Raw genomic sequence first — 10,848 nt, forward strand, 5'->3', positions numbered from 1 at the left:
TTTAATTTTCTCCAAGCGTCCTTCCATTCCGTACAGTTGTTCAGTGTGTCATTGTTACAGGGAAGGGACACAGGGAAAGCTGGCAAGTCATCTGCAGATGTATAATTTTGTCAATAATTTTAATATAATTTTTACAAAATGAAAACTGTGCAACCAGGCCAAATTAAGTGAATTAATGCTGTGCGTATATAACTCAAACGTCATCATCCTGTTGAACTCTTCATTGATTCTGCACTCAGATTTCAAGGTGGTATCTCACTCTGTGAGCTTCGCAGTGATGTAGAACAAGTGGACCTCACAAGGCCCATGATCAATAGTGGAATCCCCAAAGGACTTGTGACTTGTTTTAGGTAGGTTTTTATTATTCAGTCTTTGGAATGCAAACATGCCCTTCAGCCCAACTTGTTCATGCCGACCAAGATGACCCATCTACACTAATCCCACCTACCCAAATTTAGCTTCTGCCAACTAGTCACACCTGCCTGAATATCCCTCTAAACCTTTCCTATCCATGTACCAGTCCAAATGTCTTTTAAATGTTATAGTGCCTGCCTTAACTACCTCCCTTGGCAACTCATTCTATATACCCACCACCCTCTTCTGTGAAAAAAGTTGCCCCTCAGATTTCTATTAAATCTATCCCCCCTCAACTTAAGCCTATGTCCTCTGGTTCTTGATTCCCCTAAAAGAGTCCTTGCATTCATCCTATCTATTCTCCTCATAATTGTATACCTCTGGCCTCTTGCACTCAAAGGAATAAAGTCCTAGCCTGCCCAACCTTGTAGCTTAGGCCCTAGCAATATCCTTGTAAATATATAAAACTACTTCAGAACATAAATTAATCCAAGTATCAGTGGCTCAATTCCTCCCTCCTTCATAAGAAAACAATAATTTATTTAACTAGAAGATTAAGCATAAAAAAATCTATCATATTTTGTTGGCATGATGCCATTTAAAACACAATGAAGAATTTACTTTTGAATAAAGTATTGATGCAGCTGACATTTTTTAATTGTAATTAAGGAATCTCTTGAGTCATTTTGTACCTTCAAACTACCATATACCAAAGGAAAAGCTTGAACATTTGGAAGCAGAGGAACTGGTTACTTTCCCCGTGGTAAGTCTGGATAAATAATTTGTGGTGTAATGTATTACAGTGAAAGATCTTGTTAATAATTAATGTATAATTTGAGATATTTAGCTTCCCTAACCCTTCAGTTGCAGACTGGACTTCAGAAAGTTAAATCTGACTAGCAACTAATCCACAATAATAGGTGACATTGAGATTTTGGGCCAAGAGAGATTGCTTCCAATTACAAGTCCCTGCACAGGGCAACACACTGGCGCAGTGGGTAGAGCTATTACCTCACAGAGCCAGAGACACGGGTTCAATCCTGACTACTGATGCTATCTGTACGGAGTTTGCATGTTCACCCTGTGACCGCGTGGGTTTCCTCTGGGTGCTCTGGTTTCCTCCCACATCCCAAAGATGTGCAGTTTTGTAGGTTAATTGGCATCTGCAAATTGTCGCTAGGATGTAGGATAGCACCAGTGTTGGGGTAATCGTTGATCAGCGTGGATTTGGTGGGCCGAAGGGCCTGTTTCCATGCTGTATCTCTAAACTAAGCTGAATTAAACCTTGTGGGATTGTGGCATAGGTCAGTGGAGTGGATGTGACAAGAGGGGGGGGGTGGCCAAACACCCCTTGAGTTTTGTGAGCTCCCAGTAGCCAACGTGGATCGGGGTTAGATTGGGAATTGTATATGTCTTAATGTACATTGCTCTTTGGGTGTCCAGAATGGATCCTTCACTCCAATCCCTGACATCAGAATGCTGCTGATCTGATCAAGCAGGCTTCTCCCAGACAAGCCCAGAGTCCCATCAAATATCTAAGGAGCAAGGACACTGGATCCACTGCTCTTCCCAGTAACATGGTCCTGCTTGGGGAGCCTGATGGCTCTGTTGCCAGATACTTTCATTAATAAATATATTTCTAAGTAAAATTTTGCGTGGCCCCGTGGCTGAGACCCAGGTCCAATCCTGACCCCGGGTGCTGTCTTTGTGGAGCTTGCATGTCCTCCTTGTCTCCAGGTCTTCAGGTTTCCTCCCACATCCCAAAGAAGTGTGGGTTTGTAGGTTAATTGGCCTGTGTAAAAGCCCCTAGTGTGTAGGGAGTGGATTCAAAAATGTGAACGGGTTAATCGATGGACGGTGTGGACGAAGGTGGACCAGAGGGCCTGTTTCCATGCTGTATCATACAAAAGAAAATGAGCAGCAACTCTATTTGGTTGGTATGTGTGTCAAATTCTCAATCAAATAAAGAGTGGATGACACAAAGCTGGGGGGCAGTGTTAGCTGTGAGGAAGATGTTAGGAGGCTGCAAGGTGACTGGGATAGGCTGGGCGAGTGGGCAAATGCATGGCAGATGCAGTATAATGTGGATAAATGTGAGGTTATCCACTTTGGTGGCAAAAACAGGAAAGTACACTATTATCTGAATGGTGGCCGATTAGGAAAAGGGGAGATGCAACGAGACCTGGGTGTCATGGTACACCAGTCATTGAAAGTAGGCATGCAGGTGCAGCAGGCAGTGAAGAAAGCGAATGGTATGTTAGGATTCATAGCAAAAGGATTTGAGTATAGGAGCAGGGAGGTTCTACTGCAGTTGTACAGGGTCTTGGTGAGACCACACCTGAAGTATTGCGTACAGTTTTGGTCTCCTAATCTGAGGAAAGACATTCTTGCCATAGAGGGAATACAGAGAAGGTTCACCAGACTGATTCCTGGGATGTCAGGACTTTCATATGGTAAGACTGGATAGACTCGGCTTGTACCCGCTAGAATTTAGAAGATTGAGGGGGGGATGTTATAGAAACTTACAAAATTCTTAAGGGGTTGGACAGGCTAGATGCAGGAAGATTGTTCCCGATGTTGGGGAAGTCCAGAACAAGGGGTTACAGTTCAAGGATAAGGGGGAAATCTTGTAGGACTGAGATGAGAAAAACATTTTTCACACAGAGTGGTGAATCTCTGGAACTCTCTGCCACAGAAGGTAGTTGAGGCCAGTTCATTGGCTATATTTAAGAGGTTGTTAGATGTGGCCCTTGTGGCTAAAGGGATCAGTGGGTATGGAGAGAAGGCAGGTACAGGATACTGTTGGATGATCAGCCATGATCATATTAAATGGCGGTGCAGGCTCGAATGGCCGAATGGCCTACTCCTGCACTTTTTTCTATGTTTCTATGGAGACCCAGCGATAAGTTATTTAAGCCTGTCTTCTCAGTTCTTATCTGGACTACACTTCTTCCCACCCTGCTTCCTGTAAGGACTCCATCCCCTACTCCCAATTCCTCCGTCTACGCCGCATCTGCTCCACGGATGAGGCGTTCCACACCAGGACATCTGAAATGTCCTCACTATTCAGGGAACGGGGGTTCCCCTCCTCCACCATAAATGAGGCTCGCACCAGGGTCTCTTCCATACCGCGCAACACTGCTCTCTCTCCCCATCCCCGCACTCGCAACAAGGGCCGAGTCCCCCTAGTCCTCACCTTTCACCCCACCAGCCGTCACATACAAAAAGTAATCCTCCGTCAGTTTCGCCACCTCCAACGTGACCCCACTACTCGCCACATCTTCCCATCTCCCCCCATATCTGCCTTCCGCAAAGACCGCTCCCTCCATAACTCCCTTGTCAATTCTTCCCTTCCCTCTCGGTCCACCCCCTCCCCGGGCACTTTCCCTTGCAACCGCAAGAGATGCAACACTTGTCCCTTTACCTCCCCCCTCGACTCCGTTCAAGGACCCAAGCAATCGTTCCAGGTGCGACAGAGGTTTACCTGCATCTCTTCCAACCTCATCTATTGCGTCCGCTGCTCTAGATGTCAGCAGATCTATATCGGTGAGACCAAGCGGAGGTTGGGCGATCGTTTCGCCGAACACCTCCGCTCGGTCCGCAATAACCAAGCTGACCTCCCGGTGGCTCAGCACTTCAACTCCCCCTCCCACTCCGTCTCCGACCTCTCTGTCCTGAGTCTCCTCCATGGCCACAGCGAGCAGCACCGGAAATTGGAGGAACAGCACCTCATATTCCGTTTGGGGAGTCTGCACCCCGGGGGCATGAACATCGAATTCTCCCAATTTTGTTAGTCCTTGCTGTCTCCTCCCCTTCCTCAGCCCTCCTGCTGTCTCCTTCCATCCCCCAACCTTCTGGCTACTCCTCCTTTTCCCTTTCTTGTCCCCACCCACCCCCGATCAGTCTGAAGAAGGGTTTCGGCCCGAAACGTTGCCTATTTCCTTCGCTCCATAGATGCTGCTGCACCCGCTGAGTTTCTCCAGCTTTTTTTGTGTAACCTTCGATTCTCCAGCATCTGCAGTTCCCTCTTAAACACTTCTCAGTTCTTGTTTGCCTCTGCCATACTAAAGTACTACAGTGCACTCTACAATCTTGGCAATTGTAGTACTTTGGTAAGCAATGGTTGTTTCCATGTTCAGGTTACCAAAGTGTGTCTGTTTCTGTAGCACGACTACTTCATGCATTATGAGAGAGCTTTACGGAGGAGGCTGCAATCTATAACTGAAGGTGCGATCAGCAGAGTTCAGGAACTGGAGCAGAAAATGCAGCAGGTGGAGACACAACTGAGGGATACCAAAGAGAAACTGGAGTTTTATCAGAACGTCATGGCACTCTTGTTGAACAGGAACTGTACTGTACGTAAATGCTGTCATACTGTCTAGTTATTTTTAAACCAGTAACAACTTTATTCTTCCATTAATTCAATACGGATGGACTAACTTTTAAGTAGACATAGGGGAAAAAATTAAAAGGATTTTTACTATCCTGTTCTTCATTAAGTTTTATCTTCTCAGGGGTAAGCCTCTTCCACACTGAGACACAGGATCAATGTTTGACGTATATAACTTGATCACTAACACATTCTGAAGAAGAGTGCTGTCCCAAAAAAGAATCTGTCCATTGCTGTGTGCCAGGGATATTAGACTGTGTAGTTCAGGAATGTTGTTGATTTCTGATGGAACAACACTGATTTCCCTTCAGTGAGTCAATCTAGACTCTGACTAAGTACAACTTTTATCCCCTGTCTCTCTACACAAAGCTGATATTCCCACGGCCACACACTGCTCCCTGACCTGCACAGCCATCACTGTTTCCATGCAGTGAGACAGTCTTGAGCCTGATTAAGTCCTGGAGTTTCTAAACACCCCACACACCAGTGGTTTCTCTGACCTGTGTCCTCTCTCCCCTCCCGAGTCATCTCCACTTCAGACTCCCTAAAGGAGTTGATCAAATCGAATAAAGTCATTAATCATCTGAATCCTGGTGAATCTGCCTGAAATGAGTTGTGTCATCTGGACTCTCCCTTTTTCAAATGTAATTAACAATCAGAAGCAAAAATATTCATGAATGAAGCTTATCGTTGTGTCAAAAGAATTGATAATGTATTTGTACAGTAACTTTGCCAACTTTCTTATTTTTCACCAGCCACTTCCTGAAGATAACTGAATGAAGCTTTCAACAAAGAAGCACTCTCAAGATACGTGCAGTAATCAAGAGGAGCTAAAGTTTCCCAAAAGTGGTCTGAGTCACTGAAAGCAAATTATTTTAGGTTAGATTTTCTAATTTTAGTTTTAAAAAAAGGATGTCAAACAGGAAAGGATTGACGAAAATAAATCCTTTAATGTAACGATTAACATTTTTTTGTCTGAAGAAGGGTCTCGACCTGAAACATCGCCCTACCCATGTTCTCCAGAGAAACTGCCTGACCGGCTGAGTTATCCCAGCACTCTGTCTTATTTTGTAAACCAACATCTACATTTCGTTGTTTCAATATTTTTTTCTTCTCTGCTTCCGTTCGTGAGAACAGTAAAATGAATGAATATTCTAAGATGGCTATTACATTTTTGAAGATTATTTTTGAATATTTGAACATTGCATCGTAAGCCGGCCTAAATAGTTTAAAGGCTTTCTTTTATTATTGCAAATAGATGATGTGATGTAGTATTCAAATAACAGCATTGAATCCTTTCACTTGTTTTTTTGCCATTTCTAACCTTAGTAACCAAGAATACCAGGTTTTGAATGAGTCAGCAAGTGTTCTGACATTGCTCTCATTTTTTATGTTGTCTATTTAATGGGCAGTATTGAAAGTACTCATAGTACATACGTATTCACACCTTTACTTTAAATCTGCTCTAAAAGGTCAGTTATTTTTCATCAAACTGTAGAAGTCAATTGTAAAACTGTATATTTTGAGGTTGTATAATCAGAATAAATGTTATATTGTATATGCAACTTGTTCATTATTAACTTTGCTAGGTTTTTGAAAGATTAAAAAAAAAATGTTGATTGGTCCAAAAAAATTTCAGTTTTGGCCCCAAAACATTATTGCACAATGTATAGCAATCATTGTCAAACAACCTTTGTAAGTAAGCAAACATGATTAGTAGACAATTACCGCAACACTGAAATTGTCCCAATTAATTATCTCCCTTCCCCCAACTCTTTCATCATTGGCAGAAGACTTTTATAACCTAAATCCTGAGAATCCTGAACTCTCTGCCACAGAGGGTAGTTGAGGCCAGTTCATTGGCTATATTTAAGAGGGAGTTAGATGTGGCCCTTGTGGCCAAGGGGATCAGAGGGTATGGAGAGAAGGCAGGTACGGGGTACTGAGTTGGATGATCAGCCATGATCATATTGAATGGGCCGAATGGCCTACTCCTGCACCTAATTTCTATGTTTCTATGTTTCTAATTCTTTTCCTTGATTTCTCTATCTTTAGTTATATTGGGCACTGCTGAAATCTCATCAAAAGTACTGCATACATTGTCGGCCTCTTTCATTTAAAGTATGGTACTGCATCAGAAGTTCACAGGTCGACACAAAATGCTGGAGTAACTCAGCGGCTCTGGAGAGAAGGAATTGGTAACGTTTCGGGTCGAAACCCTTCTTCCGACCCAGATTCTGCATTAGTTCATAGCTTTGCAAGACCAACACCTGGAGTGGGAAATTAAATCTTTTGTTGTCTGGTTTTATGGAAACGGGGAAAATATCAGGTGAACAAGCATTTCTTATGCCAGGAAGTCAAAAGTACTCAGTCTAGAATGGTACAAATGATAAGTGAGGGATAGAGAGAGAGAGCGAGACTTAAATAGTATGTATCAACAGCGGAACATTGAGATTCTTACTTGCTGCAGAGTAACACGTCTGTAAACAAAACAACACATTGTTGCTGTGGTTAGTGTTCAAGAGCCTGACAGTTGTTGGGAAGTAGCTGCTCTTGAACCTGGTTTTCATTTAAAATTCATCTTCCTGAAATAAGCAGTGTTTTGCAATCAAATGTCTGAAGTGAAATCAAGTTCTGTAATGGGAGGTAGGCAGGCACAAAATACTGGAGTAACTCAGCGGGACAGGCAGCATCTCTGGAGAGAAGGAATAGGTGACGTTTCGGGTTGAGATTGAGACCTTTCCACAGACTGATGTCAGGGGAGTGAGCGGTACAGAGATTAAATGAGGCAGTAAGACTAGTAGGAGAACTGGGAAGGGGGGGGGGGCGATGAAGAGACAGGGAAAGCAAGGGCTACTTGAAGTTAGAGAAGTCAATGTTCATACCGCTGAGGTGTAAATGGGATGTAATGGGAGAGTTGTATTGTGAAGAGAGGTAAAGGGCCTGTCCCATTTGGGCGTAATTTGTGCGTCATTTACGCGACATCCTAAAAATTGGTTGGCGCATCATGACACGCGGAAGGTGTGTGTTGAGGCGTGGTGGCTAATGCAGTAGCGTGCGGCGTCCCAGGATTTTGGGATGCTCAAAATCCTCACGCGCCACCTGCATGACGCGCAAATGACGCCCAAGTGGGACAGGCCCTTTAGACAAGATTGAGATGAATCTGCTGGAGTTTCGAAGAGTGAGAGTTGAAACATAAGATCCAGAGGGATCATGTGTGGATATTGAGAGGTTGGTGCCTCTTGTGGGAGATAATTGAACCACGGACCATTGTCTAAAAATAAGTGCTTGACTATTTTACGCAGAGTTGAGGTTTTTATTCTACAAGAGTGTTGAGAGTGGAACCTTTTCAAAGGCAGGGCCTTGTGAATATTTTTTAAGGCAGAAGTTATCACATGATAAGCAAGGGAGTGAAAGATTATCATGGATAGGTGACAATATGTGGACGATAAACAAACCAGCCACGATCTTTGTAAAGAAGACACAAGAGACTACAGGTGTTACAATGTAGAGCAACAAATAATCCACTGGAAAAAATCAGTAGGTTGAGCAGCAGCTGTAGAGGGGGAAGCAACTGTTGATATTTGGGGTCGAAACCCAGCGTCAAGACCATCTTATGATCTTTAATAGCGGGGAGGGTTTGAGGGGCCTAATGTCATACTTCATGCTTTATTAGTACGCTTATTTGTGCCTTTTGTGCTTGTTGATTAATGGAGCAGATAGCTGTAAATATAAGGAAGCATCTTTTGTGTAAGGTCATTCAAAATCAGGCAAAAGATTGACTTCACTTTCAACAGAGCAAGGCAAGATATGTGCAGTCATTGTAGGTCAACTGAATAATCCACTAATGATGGGGTCATGGAGGCCCTGTAATTAATGACTGCAGGACTTCATTAACAACTTAAAGCTCCACCTCCTGCCCAGAGACTGCTCAGCTTGCCCATACAAACCTACAGGGGATTTGTCCTGAACCCTTCAGATGGAAATAAGCTTGAAATGGAAATTGAGTGCTGGCACACAATGAAGATCCAATGACATTATGTCTGATGGACAAGATCTATCCCACAATTATGTTATAGCTCTCTGGCATAGCCGGGAACAGACATCGTATTGTAGTTGGCCCAATTGGATTTGGCTCTTGAAGACGATTTCATTGACTATTTTCCTGTTGTCATCCTCATCCAGGAGGTGGTAAAGTTATCCCAGAAATCACTTTCTGCCAAGTTTGAGAATTTCAGCAAGCATGCCATCTTTAGTAGACACAAAATGCTGGAGCAGCTCAGCGGGACAGGCAGCATCTCTGGAGAGAAGGAATGCGTGACATTTCGGGTCGAGATCCTGGCACGTTTGCACCCTTGCACTCATATCTTGTAGGAAGTCCAAAGTCCCCAGTCTGCAGTGACACGGAATGACAGGGAAATTAGTTATTAATGTGTTTCATTGTGAGATTGCATCCTCCTGAAATAAGCACTGCTATACAATCAAATATCTGAAATTGAATCAAGACCTGTAATGGGAGAGTTTTATTGTGAGGAGAGGTTGGAAAGTATAGAAAAAAAGACAAACCCAGGGGAAGCTCAGTGGGTCAGGCAGCATCTCTGGTGAACATGGATCGGGATCAGCAGTCCAGGCAGCATGTCTGGTGAACATGGATCAGGATTAGCGGTCCAGGCAGCATCTCTAGTGAACATGGATTAGGATCAGCGGGCCAGGCATCATGTCTGGTGAACATGGATTAGGATCAGCGGGCCAGGCATCATGTCTGGGGAACATGGATCAGGATCAATGGGTCAGGTAGCATCTCTGGTGAACATGGATCAGGATCAGCGGGTCAGGCAGCATCTCTGGTGAAAATGGATCAGGACCCTTTTTCAGACTCCAGAGATGTTGCCTATCCATGTCCTCCAGAGATGCTGCCTGACCTGCTGAGTTACACCAGCACCAGTTTTTTGGGGGCAAACCAGCATTTACAGTTGTATCTGGTGGAGTTTATCAGGGTGAGAGGGGACTAGGCTGCATCTTCCACGTGACTTCTTGAACCTTTGGTCAGCCTGGGCCGATGAGTAGAGCAGGATCAGGGGCTTATAGCTTCTCTCATATTTAATCCTCAGTGGAGCCTCATTTGGCCCTGGGCCTGAGCTCACTGGAGTTTAGGTATTGAGGGTGGACCTCATTGAAACATACAGAATAGTCGACGGCTTGGATAGAGTGGATGTTGAGAGGATATTTCCACTAGTGGGAGAGTCTAGGACAAGAGGGCACAGCCTCAGAATAAAAGAACATACATTTAGGAAGGAGATGAGGAGGAATTTATTTGGTCAGAGGGTGGTGAATCTGTGGAATTCTTTGCCACAGAAGGTTGTGGAGGCCAAGTCAGTGGATATATCCCAGGAATGAGTAGGTTAACCTATGATGAGCTATTGTCAGCACTGGGCCTGTACTCACTGGAGTTTAGAATAATAGGAGGGGACCTCCTTGAAACATACCAAATAGTGAAAGGTTTGGATAGAGTGGATGTGGAGATAATGTTTCCACTAGTGGGAGAGTCTAGGACCAGAGGGCACAGCCACAGAATTAAAGGACTTACCTTTAGAAGGGAGATGAGGAGAAATTTCTTTAGTCAGAGGGTGGTGAATCTGTGGAATTCGTTGCCACAGAAGGCTGTGGAGGCCAAGTCAGTGGATATATTTAAGGCAGAGCTAGATAGATTCTTGATTAGTACGGGTGTCGGTGGTTGTGGGGAGAAGGCAGGAGAACGGGGTTAGGAGGGAGAGAAAGATCAGCCATGATTGAAAGGTGGGCGGAGCAGACTTGATGGGCTGAACCAAAGATCCTATACTATAGGATCTTTGGGCTGAACGGCCTAATTCTGCTCCTATGACTGATGAGTATATTTCATTGCGTGTTTGCATTTTGCAAATGTGGCATTGATAAAAAAAGTTCTGCTGAGGAGACTCAATGGGCCGAATGGCCCCATGACTCACATGGGCAAAGATGCTAGCCGCCGGGCCGCGCATGCGCAGGCGCGCTCCCTAGGTCCGTCGCCACCCATGACGCGTGGGCGGTGACGTCAGCGGGACGGCGAGCCAATGAGGGGAGGGCTG

General features: G+C 44.5%; 1 long non-coding RNA gene across 1 annotated transcript; it reads right to left on the reverse strand.

The window, feature by feature from the left end:
- Window positions 1–5,925: 5,925 nt before the first annotated feature.
- Window positions 5,926–10,843, reverse strand: LOC129702570 (uncharacterized). Its single transcript, XR_008724403.1, has 2 exons — window positions 10,332–10,843; window positions 5,926–9,137 (listed from the first exon to the last, which is right to left on the reverse strand). It is a non-coding gene; the product is annotated as an uncharacterized LOC129702570 (long non-coding RNA).
- Window positions 10,844–10,848: the final 5 nt, after the last annotated feature.

This window comes from Leucoraja erinacea, chromosome 13 (genome assembly GCF_028641065.1).
Source record: "Leucoraja erinacea ecotype New England chromosome 13, Leri_hhj_1, whole genome shotgun sequence".
Taxonomy (NCBI): Eukaryota; Metazoa; Chordata; class Chondrichthyes; order Rajiformes; family Rajidae; genus Leucoraja; species Leucoraja erinaceus.